Genomic DNA, 12,495 nt, shown 5'->3' with positions numbered 1-12,495 from the left:
TATAGCAAGGGCACGCTTGTTTCCAAGAAACGCAATGTAATCAATACAGATTGTCACATAATTCTTTAACTCAAGTGTGACATCCATATTAATATATTTAATGATAAATAGAATACACAAGCAAAATGACACTTGACAGATATGTTGAAATTGCACTCTCATTCCATTGCCTAAACCTGTTTCCGAAGCTCTTTCTCGTTGCCATGGAAACAATTTTGGTGACCATGGTTAGCCTTACAATGAGTTGAATCATCTAGTGACTGGATACTTTTACTGGGCACCTACTTATTTGAAAGTTATTAAGCTTAATTTATAACTATTTGCGTAGAAAGAATTACATCCTATCATTTAGGGTTTTTTTCATGAAAGCGTTACCATGGCAATGACTATATTTCCCCCATATTAACACATGATTAAGACGGAAGTTGGTTTGGCACTTCGCTGAAACCAACAAGACACATCAAAGAACAAATATTTAGACATTCTTGTTATATTTTAACAAATCAAATGAAAATTATTATGAAAATTTTTGTTTATTTCTACTACGTCAGTGTAAGGTTGCTATAGAAACGCTATTGGTATGCGTACAACTCACCAGCTCAACTGAAAATGAGCATACTTGATGGCTGATGACCTGAGGTACATGAGAAATAGCATTACTGTAGCTAGAATCACTTCCTTTCCGAAATATTCCATTTTTATTATTAGAAATGTCGAAGTGACAATTACTCTAGCAAAATTGCAGTTCTTAAGAAGCCATTTTGATGACGTCATTTGAGCATGTTCCGATTAGATTTTTTCGTGTAAATTTCATGTGGGATATTGTCAGGATGTACAATATACTTTTTTAAAAAGTTAAAATTTGCTTGTTATACGATAGTTGCCAGTTGAGCCTTTTTTGAGCCACTTTTTGGCCATCGTCTGCAGGCCTATTTTGGTTTGGGCCGTTTTTTTATTTGAGGCCCTTTACCTTGTAACCTAGTGCAACTCTTTTTTCTTCATTAGTTGTGCTAAATCTGTTTTTGTTTGATGATGTTGGTGTCAATCACTTTGAATAATTTTGTTGTTTATGCAGCTTTTTTTTCTCTTGTGGAATACATTCAGTACTGAAATTCATAACACCCAATCTGAATTTACGGACTACACATATATTTTTGTTATCTCTACTTATAATACAGATGTGTAGTAATTCATTGTGTTTTAAGTATTTACACTACAAATGTACGGATGTTAGATTATCCACTTTCAATTGCCGGGGTATACAAGATCATGTAAAAAGGTGCTCCATTACTTACAGTCAATTGACAGTGTTATAATTTTTTTACAGGAAACCCACTCTTCTCCTTGTGATGAATCTTATTGGAAACAGGAATGGGGTGAAAGGGCATTTTTTTCAAGCTATACGTCTAATAGTAGGGGTGTCGTTATTCTAATTCGTAATCATATCTCATTTACTCTAAATTCTTTATTTGCTGATCCTAATGGAAGATATTTGATTTTATCAGAGGTAATTAATAATGTGCCTCTAACTTTAGTAAATGTTTATGGTCCCAATAATGACGACCCTGATTTTTTTCTTCAAAATTTGCTAAAATTGAACAATTCATTTACATTATACCCCCTGGTATGAGCTGGAGATTTTAATGCTGTTTTGACACCCTTGGACTATCAAGGTGGTAAGCAAACTCATGCAAATGTCAAATCTATTGATATGATTTCTGTTTTAATGGAAGAATTCAATTTACTTGATATTTGGCAAGACTTTCACCCAAACCTAAAACAGTATACAAGACACCAAAAGAATCCTACAGCTCTTTCTAGATTAGATTTTATATTAGTCTCAGAAAACTTTGTTAATAATTGTGTGAGTTCAAAGATTCTTCCTGGGATTCAGTCCGATCACTCAATAGTTGTTTTGAATCTTAAGGACTTACAGGTAAAAAGGGGCCAGGGTTTTGGAAACTTAAAGGACAAGTTCACCTTCATAAACGTAAGGATTGAGAGAATGTTATAGCAATATTAGTAGAACACATCATTGAAAGTTTGAGGAAAATCGGACAATCCCTTCAAAAGTTATGAATTTTTGAAGTTTTTGTGCAGTCACCGCTGGATGAGAAGACTACTGCAGTGTGTCAATAACTTAGATGTCACATGCGTACAACAATATAAGGAAAATATAAAGAGAATTTCACAAAATTTCATCTTTTGAAAAAAGTGCACATTCCCCCGACTCGTTACCGACAAATGTTATGGGTAATATTATTCCCCCTGCCTTTAGAAAGAGGCAAGTCAAGTGCTCTTTTATTATGCCAAAAAGTGAAAATATGTTGAATTTTCTTTACATTTTCTTTATACTGTTGTACGCATATGACTCACAAGCTGTAGTAGTCTCCTCATCCAGCGATTCTAACACAAAAATTTTAAAAATTCATAACTTTTGCATCGATTGTCCAATTTTCCTCAAACTTTCACTGATGTGTTCTACTAATATTGTTGCATTCTCTCAGTCCTTATGTTTATGAAGGTGAATTGTCCTTTAATTGTAATTATTTGCATAATGATTCAGAGTTCATTAACACTGTAAAAGCAAAAACTGAAGAATTTTAAATTGTACATCGTTATTCTGAATGCAACCCCAATATTACATGTACAGGCATATGGGACTCTCTGAAATGCTCAATTACAGCAGCCTGTATAGAGTATAGTTCTCGGAAAAAGAAGGAAAGAAATTCCAAAAAATAAAATTGTTTAAGGATATTGAGGAAATTCAGATGAGATTAAGCAGAGATACAAGTAATGAACATTACAATGAAGAACTGGATAATTTGAATTCTCAATTAAATAAAATTTTGGATTATGAAACCCAAGGCTTAATCATTCGTTCAGAAGTTCGTTGGATAGAAGAAGGAGAAAAGAGTTCGAAATATTTTTGTAATCTTGAAAAAAGGATGGGTGAGAAGAAAAGTATAGAATTAAAAATGAAACTGGTGATGTTATCTCAGATCAAAGTAATGTAGAGAATGAAATTTATACCTTTTTTCAGACTTCATATAAAAATTACATTGAGGGTAATGAAGAAGTTGCACCACATGGATGATTTTTGGGAAATTATAAATCACAAAGAAAAATTACACTTTTTCTAATTTTGAGAAGCTGTACGGTCTCCATGGAGATTCTTATATATCATGGTTCTATTCGTAAAGTATTTCATCTGTACAGTATGTTTGTAAATTCCAGAATAAAACCCCTATTTTGGAATCTTTCCAGGCTTACTTAAAAAATAATAAAGAAATAGAATATAGAATTTCCAAAAAGAAAGGTAAACTTGCTATTCACTTTCAAAAATGGAGGTTTGATATTTAATTTGAAACTGTATACTTTTTCTACACTTTTGAGGTGTTTTTGTCAAATTTGTATATGTTTACAATTTTGTTATGCTGCACTTTTTTATTATGTGATTCTGTAATTCGTTTGATTCTTTATTCTTTGCTGTAAATGGCAAATGGCATTTATTTTTTTACCAATAAATACTGAATGAAAAAAAAAATCTCACTTCATATTTGGCTTCCTTTTGACACTTTCTGGAGTTTTCTTTGCTTTTGGTGGTTATTCCCTGTTTGTACTTTCCCCAAGCTCTCTGTTTGCAGTGCACAGCTTTCTGAGCTCTTCTTGTTGACCAGGTTGCTTTCCTTTTCTTCTTTGTTTCCTGCTTGATTGGTACATTCCTCTGTATGAGGAGTTGAAGTTCCTGTAGTGTTAAAGGTACGGTACCCATGCTTGTTCTGCTGTACAGTCTCTGAATGTCTGTGTGCATGTGTGCCTATGCATGTGTGTGTGTGTGTGTGTTTGTGTGTGCACCTCAGGAATTGGAAAATTTTTTCCTCAAACATTTTGTCCAACTTGCCATCCTGGCATTATCACGTTCAACAGAATAGTTATAACACAGGGTCTACAGTGGACTCCCATTAGATATAATGAAGTCCTCGGGACCGGCAATTTCATCATAACCGTGTTCGTTTAACGGGAGTGCACTGTAGAGCTTATAAAGTTCTAACGTTAGTGTAAATTTAAAAACATGCACCAAGGTTCAATCTCCCGTGGCAAAATTCAACTGCAGGCGCAGGCAAAAGTGTCATGCATTGCCATTTAACTCTTAACGTGCCATGGTCGCCGAACGGCGACCTTAGTCCTGACGTGCCATGGTCGCCGATCGGCGACTAAGAACAGCGAGAAAAGCATTGATAATTTAAGTTCTTGTGGTACCGTAATGTGTTACACCAAGCAACTGCCAATGATATGTACTGGTTGCTGATTAGCATAGCCATCATTTCCACTAAAAATATGAGCATGCTTACATTGGAAAATTTTGAGTAAATACACGATTTTTTCAGCTAGATGTATTTTTTTCACATCGGGAAAATCCGCCGCGGGCGCACCCTCTGCAAGATGTGTATGGATCGAAAGTCTCATAGGTAAACCACGCGTGTGTATGCTATTGACTCTGCGTGTATTGTCTATGCGGTTCCACTTGCATTGTTCCGCTTGGACGCTGTCCTGCGGGAAGCTGCTTTGATTTTGTCCCTCAAAGAGGGTCAGCTTTCATTCGTCGGTCAAGTCTTTCATCCTTTTGTTTTGGTGAACGTCACTAATCGTCCCCACACTAGCATAGGAATTGCGCGTGGACAAAGGCCTGCCGATTTCAATAGAGTACGCCCGCCCGCGGTCCGCGTAGACAAAAGGAGGATTAGCAGGTTCTTCCTTCTCAGGTGGACAAAAGACACTATTCCAGCGCCCGGGACAATTACTTTAGTTTCGAATACAGGATCTGGGACTAAAGGACTCAGATTTGGGAATGAATTACTGAGGCAGAAAGAGAAATTGCTAAGACAAAATAAACTGCTAGTATCTTTGGAATCATACAATTCTAGAAGGCAATTTTGTTATCATTTGAAAGAGGAGATGTTGCTCTAAAACTTTCTCACAGAGTCAAGGGAGCGTTCCATTGAAGAAAAAACAAGACTGACTCTTTTTTTCCATACTACCCAAAAATTTCTAATAATTTTTTTGATGTATCAAATATTTCTGCAATATTTCAGATTCAGATAGATATTGTGGCAAACTGACTGCATGACACAAAAGAGCAAACATTTCTTGATATATGTTGTGTAAAACTCAATTCAAAACAGTCAATAGTTTCAGAGATATGACGGTTTTAAATTTCATTGTCAGTCCAGTTTCGAAACGTTCTGGCGTTAGGTAAAAACCTCTGGCACGTTAGGGGTTTTGGGCCTGGCACATTAAGAGTTAAGTTGTTTATTGATACTTGTCTTGTGTTGTAACCCTGGCGCGGGGCGCTGTAACGTGTTGGGGTCGCTGGTGCGGTTACTTCTCTTGATGATATAGAGAATATGCTTGAATTAACATTCCTAGGGGTGGGGCCTAAATCTAACATTAGATGATTAGCGTTAACAATACCATGTTAGCAAGATTTAAACATCAGACCTTTTTTCTTTATTGCAACCATGGAAAGTGACTGACAAATTGTCCTTTTTTTTTTTTGACCCATGATTTTAGACCTGTCTACCCAACGTACTGGCTAACAATATTGTTTCAAAATGCCAATCTGAAACGCAGAAAAAAGGGCGTTTTGAATCATGATTCTGCCAGAATCACGATCGCAGAAACCACATGAACGCAACTGTGATTTCAGTCATGATTCTATGACGTCATTGTGCGCTGTGCGCATGCGTGTCGCATGGGTATCCCACACACAGCTTCTAGTTCTGTTCGCGCGCTTGTGTACGTCTTATGAATCGTGTGTTTTGGTACCATACTTGCACTTGTTTGTTTACATCAACGCCATACACCGATTCTATGCTAGTATCTAACGTTAACTGTTAAATACATGTAATTAATACTCTCCGATTGAGTTGATAAAAGTAATGGCTGCAGCGCTGTGTCTACCAAGGGAAACAATCGGAGAGACGAAGAATTAGGATTATTCCTTGATCTGTTCCTCGATCTGTGGGCAGAGCCTGAATGCCACAGCTTATCGGAAAGTATTCACCGAAATAAAAATGTAAAGGCCTGTACAGTTGGAATAAGGGGGTCCGGCTGGAGTTGCAGAGACGTGGTAGACAAGGTCAAACTGCGCAGTGCGCTGCGCAATGGCAAAGCGGGAGGATGAGCTGAGCCAGAATCAGCGTTGCGAAAGCCCGCATGAACATGATGAACGCTCTTCCGACGAGACCGTGATTTGAAACGCCGTTTTGAATCATGATTCATGTTTGTGATTCTGGCTACGAAATTTGCATGAACGCGGCCCATATTCAACGTACAATAGAATTCTAGAGCGTTAGCTTAGACGTTAGTTAGAATAGAGGGCTAACGTTAGGCCGACAACAAGGCCACCCAAAAGCTCACTGAACATCTATCTAAGCATGTTGATAATGTTGTTTCTTTTTCTTCTTCTCCCTCCTCTCCTTCTCCTCATCCTCCTTCTTCTTCATCATCCTACTTTCTAACCATGATAGACTCTAGATCTACCTCAAGACTCAAACTCACCTTGCATGATTGGACGCATAAAACACTTGACGACTTGATCAGCAGCTCTGACTTCCTATGGATTGATGTCCGTCCAGATCCAGCGGCGGGCCTGGATCCGGATACTTGTTTGTAGGCCTATGCCTTGTTTGTAATACACACACCGGAAAGCAAGAAAGGTTCAGGCGACACCTACATGTACTGTACGTAGAAGTAACTAGTAGATGATCTTGGTGTCTTTTCCTACCAGCAGAATCTACTAAACCATAGCATGTTGGTACAAACAGTACTTGTAACATTCGTTTGTCATACGTAGATGTCGCGTCGTTTATTTTTCCTCTCGATCTCGTCTCGGCAAGACAGCGACAGGCGGCGGGGAATCCCACAACTATCTAGCTTGCGTGCGTGTAGAACGTAAACGGAGCTCTTGATCCTTGGTAGACTTCTACGTGCACTGTGTGTACGTGTACGCTCGTTTCAAATGTGTGTTTGTATTTTGTGCTTCCCTCCTCTTTCTGTGTTGTTTTCTACCAGCATGCTTGATTGCGCGATCCGCAACGCAGGATAACTTTATCAATTTCGAGCTTTTTTCGGTCGTAACGCCCTCTATCGTCGTGTGCCCCCTTTAATTTTGCATAGGCACCTCCCCTCTACTTTGTGTTATAATAATACTTCAAAGTAGCCTTCAAAGTATAAGAAAACAGTCATAAAAACAAATTATTACGATGTTTTGGCATAATCAGGCTGAAATCTAGCATATCACGTATACCTCTACAATCATTGTTGGTGACATAAGCATAAGTTTATTACAAAGTGTTTTTCAACATTGCCTTTACAATCTACAGCAAAGCGTAGCAGCGATACAATACAGAAGGGCTACAGCTTAAAAACTCTGGATGATTTTCAGACTTTTGCATTTGAATACTGATTGGGATGAGAAATAAGAATGTTTTCAAAATGTATAACAAATTGCAATGAACAAGGATGATGACATGGCAGCCTCGCCATAAGAATGCATGATTTTGGGTTCAAGGAAGCAGAATAAAAGAAGAAGGCACATTGTAATTTGGATAACTCGGGGAATAAACCTTTCACTCTGCTGGACTTGCAATAACAGGGCCGGTGGAAGCAGCCGGCGGAAGAAACCCGGAAGTGGAGTATGAAAGATGCGCTGAAGACTTTTTTTCTTTTTTTCTTTTTTTGTTGTCAGCTGATGAAACCCGGAAGTGGCACCAAAAGTATAAAGTCCCCCTCTACTTTTGAAAACGTGGCGCCGGCCATGGACTATAGTACTGTAAAGGTGGATATTTTCGCGCGACTAATTTTAGGCGCGCTCGGCCGGTCAAGAAGAGTTTTTAATTCGGCGGAATATAAGTGCCAACCAGATGACGCGATAAGAAGACGAGAAGCCAAGTTAAATGCCGAGAAGACGAGTTCTTGGAACTTACCAAGTCGACTTCTTTGGGTCAAGAAGACAAGAAGCCGACTTGTTGAAACACGGCACGATGATTTATTTTGGACGAGAAGACAAGATGACAAGTTGTCGAAACTCAGCAAGTCGATTTGTTGGGGACAATAAGGCAATATGACGGGTTGTTGGATCTCGGAAAGTCGACTTGTTTTCTCCATGAAGACAAGATGACGAGTTTTTGGAACTCAGCAAGTCGACCTATTTTGGGCAAGAAGACAAGATGATGAGTTGTTTGAACTCGGCAAGTAAGACTTATTTGAGACAAAACGACAAGATGACGAATCGGCAAGTCAGCTTGTTTGGGAAAAGAAGACAAGAAAATGAGTTGTAGGAACGCAGCAAGTCGACTTGTTTGGGATAAGAAGTAAAAATGACTAGTTGTTGAAACTCGGCAAGTCGACTTGTTTATGTAAAGAACAAGGTGCCGAGTTCTTGGAACTAGTAAAGTCGCCTTTTTTAGGTCAAGAAGACAAGATATGACGATCGAGTTGTTGAAATTCGGAAAGTTGTTTTTTTTTTTCTTTTGACAATAATTTGACAAGTTGTTGGAACTCGGCAACTTGCCAAACTTGCTTAGGCCGAGAAGACAAGGTGATGAGTTGTTGAAACTAAGACAGTCGACTTGTTTGGGACATGCAGTCAAGATGACAAATTGTTGAAACTCGGCAAGTTGACTTGTTTGGGACAAGAAGACAATATTACGAGTTGTAAGAACTCGGAAAAGCGACTTGTTTAGGACAAGATGACGAGTTGTTGGGTTGGAACTCGGCAAGTCTACTTGTACAAGTTTTTTGGGTTTTTTTTTCGGACAGGAGAGCGCCTTGAAAAATACCACGAGACATTTTCACCGGTTTGGTCGACAAAATCATTGTTCATAAAAATATTAATGCGATCATTTTACAGAGAGTTTTTATCCATTGAATAAAATTATTACCCATGCCCAATTTGTTGAGCACCTCAAACATAAACTTATGTTCCACTCTGTCGAAAGCCTTTTCAAAATCTAATAGTAAAATTGTACCAGGAACATCCTTCTTTTCGCAGTAATCAATTACATCAATAATAGTATGTATAGTGACTGATATTTCTGTCAGGTAAGAAACCTTGTTGGTCATCATGAATTAATGACTGAATAGTAGTCTTTAAATGATTTGCTGGCAATTTTTGCCAGTATTTTATAATCTGTATTCAATAATGTTATTTGACGAAAGTTCTTGATTAATGAATGATCTTTACTATTTTTTGGTATAAGGGTAATTATTCCATTTGTTTTTGACGAAGATAAGAGGCCACTTTTATATGAGTATTATATTATGAAACAAGATAATAGCAAATCAGAATTATCATTGAAGAAAACAATATAAAATTCCATAGGCAAACCGTCTAAATCGGGGGATTTTCCTTAGGCATAGCCCTTATCATATTCCATATTTCAGCTTTTGTAACAGGCTTATTTAAGGTATTCTTATTAACATCTAACAATGTTGGCAGATTAAGGGAATCTAGAAACTCCTTCCCCTTTGATATATTTTCTTATGAAGCATATAGCTTTGAATGAAAATTAAAAGATTCATTCATTATCTCACAGGCTTCCGTCTCAATATGACCATCAACCAGTTTTAGGTCACGAATGATTTTCTTTTCTTGATTTCTTTTTACAAAATTACAAAAATATTTGGAGCTCCTCTCTCCATGCTCTGCCCATTTCACTCTAGAGCGTACAATATCGCCAGCAGTTTCTTTAGCTAAAATACCATTAAGCTTTATTTCTGATAAGTTATTTTTTCCATTAATATCTGAGTATTTTCAGCCTTATTTCTATCAGACGTATTACCTGTTAAAGTATTTGATATTTCTTGCTTAAGTTCTAATATCTTATTCTACAAACTTTCTTTTTTTTTGCCACTTTTTTCTTTTTCCTTTCAAATTGTATATTCAATACACTATCCTTTTATGGTGCATTCAAAAGCATCCCATAAAGCATTTGGGTTTAGCAAGCTTGTACTGCAATTAAAACATCCTAATTCTATCCTTAATAAAAAAAAAAAAAAATCAGGATCATGTTTCAAAAAAAAAAACAAACAAACAAACAATTTCCAGTATCCTCTCCCTGTTTGGACTTCACAAGGATTTAAATCAATAGCAACCATGGAATGATCAGAATCAATACCAGTTTTAATATCTTAACTATTCACTATGTTCAAAAGATTGCAAGAGATAAAAAAAAAAATCATTAAGTTTAGAAAGAACGACTCATGTTTTTGGTGTCTTGTAAATGCTTGTGTATCTGGGTGTTGTTTTCGCCAAATATCTATGAGATTATACTCCTCCAACAACTCGCTCTAAAAGCCTTGGAAGCATTAACATTGGAGGGGTTAATATGAGAACCATGGTAATCCAGTGAGCTTAAGGCAACATCTAAATCAACTCCTATAACAGTATTGTTTGAATTAGAATTATCAAAATTAGGAAACAAATCCATCAAAAAGTCAGGAGAGTCATTATTTGGAGCATAAACATTTATCAAATTGAAATGGAGATTTTTATCATTTGTTTATAGCAATATACCTCTCACTAGAAACTTTCTTGATAAAATTTAGGGAAACTGGCACCTCAGGTTTTATCAACACTGCATGCAACACCTATACTATTAGTTGAGATGTTGGTGAGCCATGAGGGACCATCCCACTGAGAAGCCCAAAACTTATCATCCTTTGCTCCACATTGTGTTTCCTGTAAGAGCACAACAGCAACTTTTTGTTTCTAAAGATAAGAGAAAACTTTCTTTGTTTTGGAGGGATATTGTAAACCTCGACAATTAAATGAGCTAAAAGTAAGAGACATTAAAATGGCTGAGTATACACCTTGGCTAATACATTTTCAGGAGCTGTGATTGATTCTGACCATAGGAATAAACATGAATAAACTGTACGTGGTAAGTAAAATATGTACAGAATAAAGAACACACACATCAAAAATACATGAAATAGGTACAAGTAAGTAAGTACCAACAATCTGGTTAAGTTGCTTGTTAGCCAATGAAATCTGGGAGTAGCACCAGAAGTTGCGCTGTTTACAAAGTCCTTTTATTTTGGTTGTTTTTTGTTTATTTGTTTGTTTGTTTTTCTCGCTTGTTAGCTGATGAAACCCGGAAGTGGCACCAGAAACTTGCCTTCTTGTCCCAAACAAGTCTGCTGTCCTTATAGTTTTAACAACTCGTCACCTTGTCCTCTTGACCTAAACAAGTCGACTTGCCGAGTTTCAACAACTCATTATTTTTACTTCTTATCCCAAACAAGTCGACTTGCTACGTTCCTACAAGTCATTTTCTTGTCTTCTTTTCCCAAACAAGCCGACTTGCCAAGTTCCGACAATTCGTCATCTTGTCGTTTTGTCTTAAATAAGTCTACTTGCCGAGTTCAAACAACTCATCATCTCGTCTTCTTGTCCAAAACAAGTCGGCTTGCTAAGTTCTAATAACTCGTCATCTTGTCTTCTTGTCCCAAACAAGTCGACTTTCCGAGATCCGACAACCCGTCATATTGCCTTATTGTCCCCAACAAATCGACTTGCTGAGTTTCGACAACTCATCATCTTGTCTTCTCGTCTCAAACAAGTCGACTTGCTGAGTTTCAACAACTCACTATCTTGTCTTCTCTTCCAAAATAAATCAACGTGCCGAGTTTAAACAACCCGGCTTCTTGTCTTCTTGACCTAAACTTGACTTGCCGATTTCCAAGAACTCGTCATCTTGTATTTTTGTCCAAAGCACTTCGACTTGCCGAGTTTCGACAGCTCATCATCTTGTCTTCTCGTCTCAAACAAATCGACTCAACAACTCGGCTTCTTGTCTTCTTGACCCAAACCGACTTGTCGAGTTCCAAGAACTCGTCTTCTTGGTATTTAACCTGTCTTCTCGTCTTCTTATCGCGTCATCTGGTTGGCACTTATAAGCTTCCGTAACTTGGCGACCTGACTCGAGTCTCCCTGGTTCCCAGGACTTTGCGGTGACCCATATAATGCATTGGCGCCCTGTTACGGAGACGTCGAGAAGATGTCTCGGAAATGTTATGGTGACATCTCCCCGACTTCCGGACGAATAAATCATCATTTTGCTGTATGGTGGCGAGCAAATATTGATGGGGACGAGTAAAAACAGCCCAGCCGAGTGTGACACCTCGCACTGTCACAGCGAGACAAAAAGCTATAGGCCCTACCCCTGTAGTCTCTTTCGTGTTGAGAGCGCAAGCCATTTGGGGTCTCTCGAGTCGCACGAGTGGCGGCGAGTGATCAATAGCGATTTCATACAATTTCTCATTCATTTCATATACCGGTATAGGCCTACAGAAATGACAAAATTCTCATATTTCCGCTGTATGAATGTAAACTTGCCTTTAAACCGCCCAAAATAAAAAAAGAGCAAATGTTACCTCTATTCCATATTGGTATAGGAATATATGCTTCTACCTGTATAAGTTAAA

This window comes from Diadema setosum, chromosome 7 (genome assembly GCF_964275005.1).
Source record: "Diadema setosum chromosome 7, eeDiaSeto1, whole genome shotgun sequence".
Lineage (NCBI taxonomy): Eukaryota > Metazoa > Echinodermata > Echinoidea > Diadematoida > Diadematidae > Diadema > Diadema setosum.
This window is presented reverse-complemented; position numbering follows the sequence as displayed.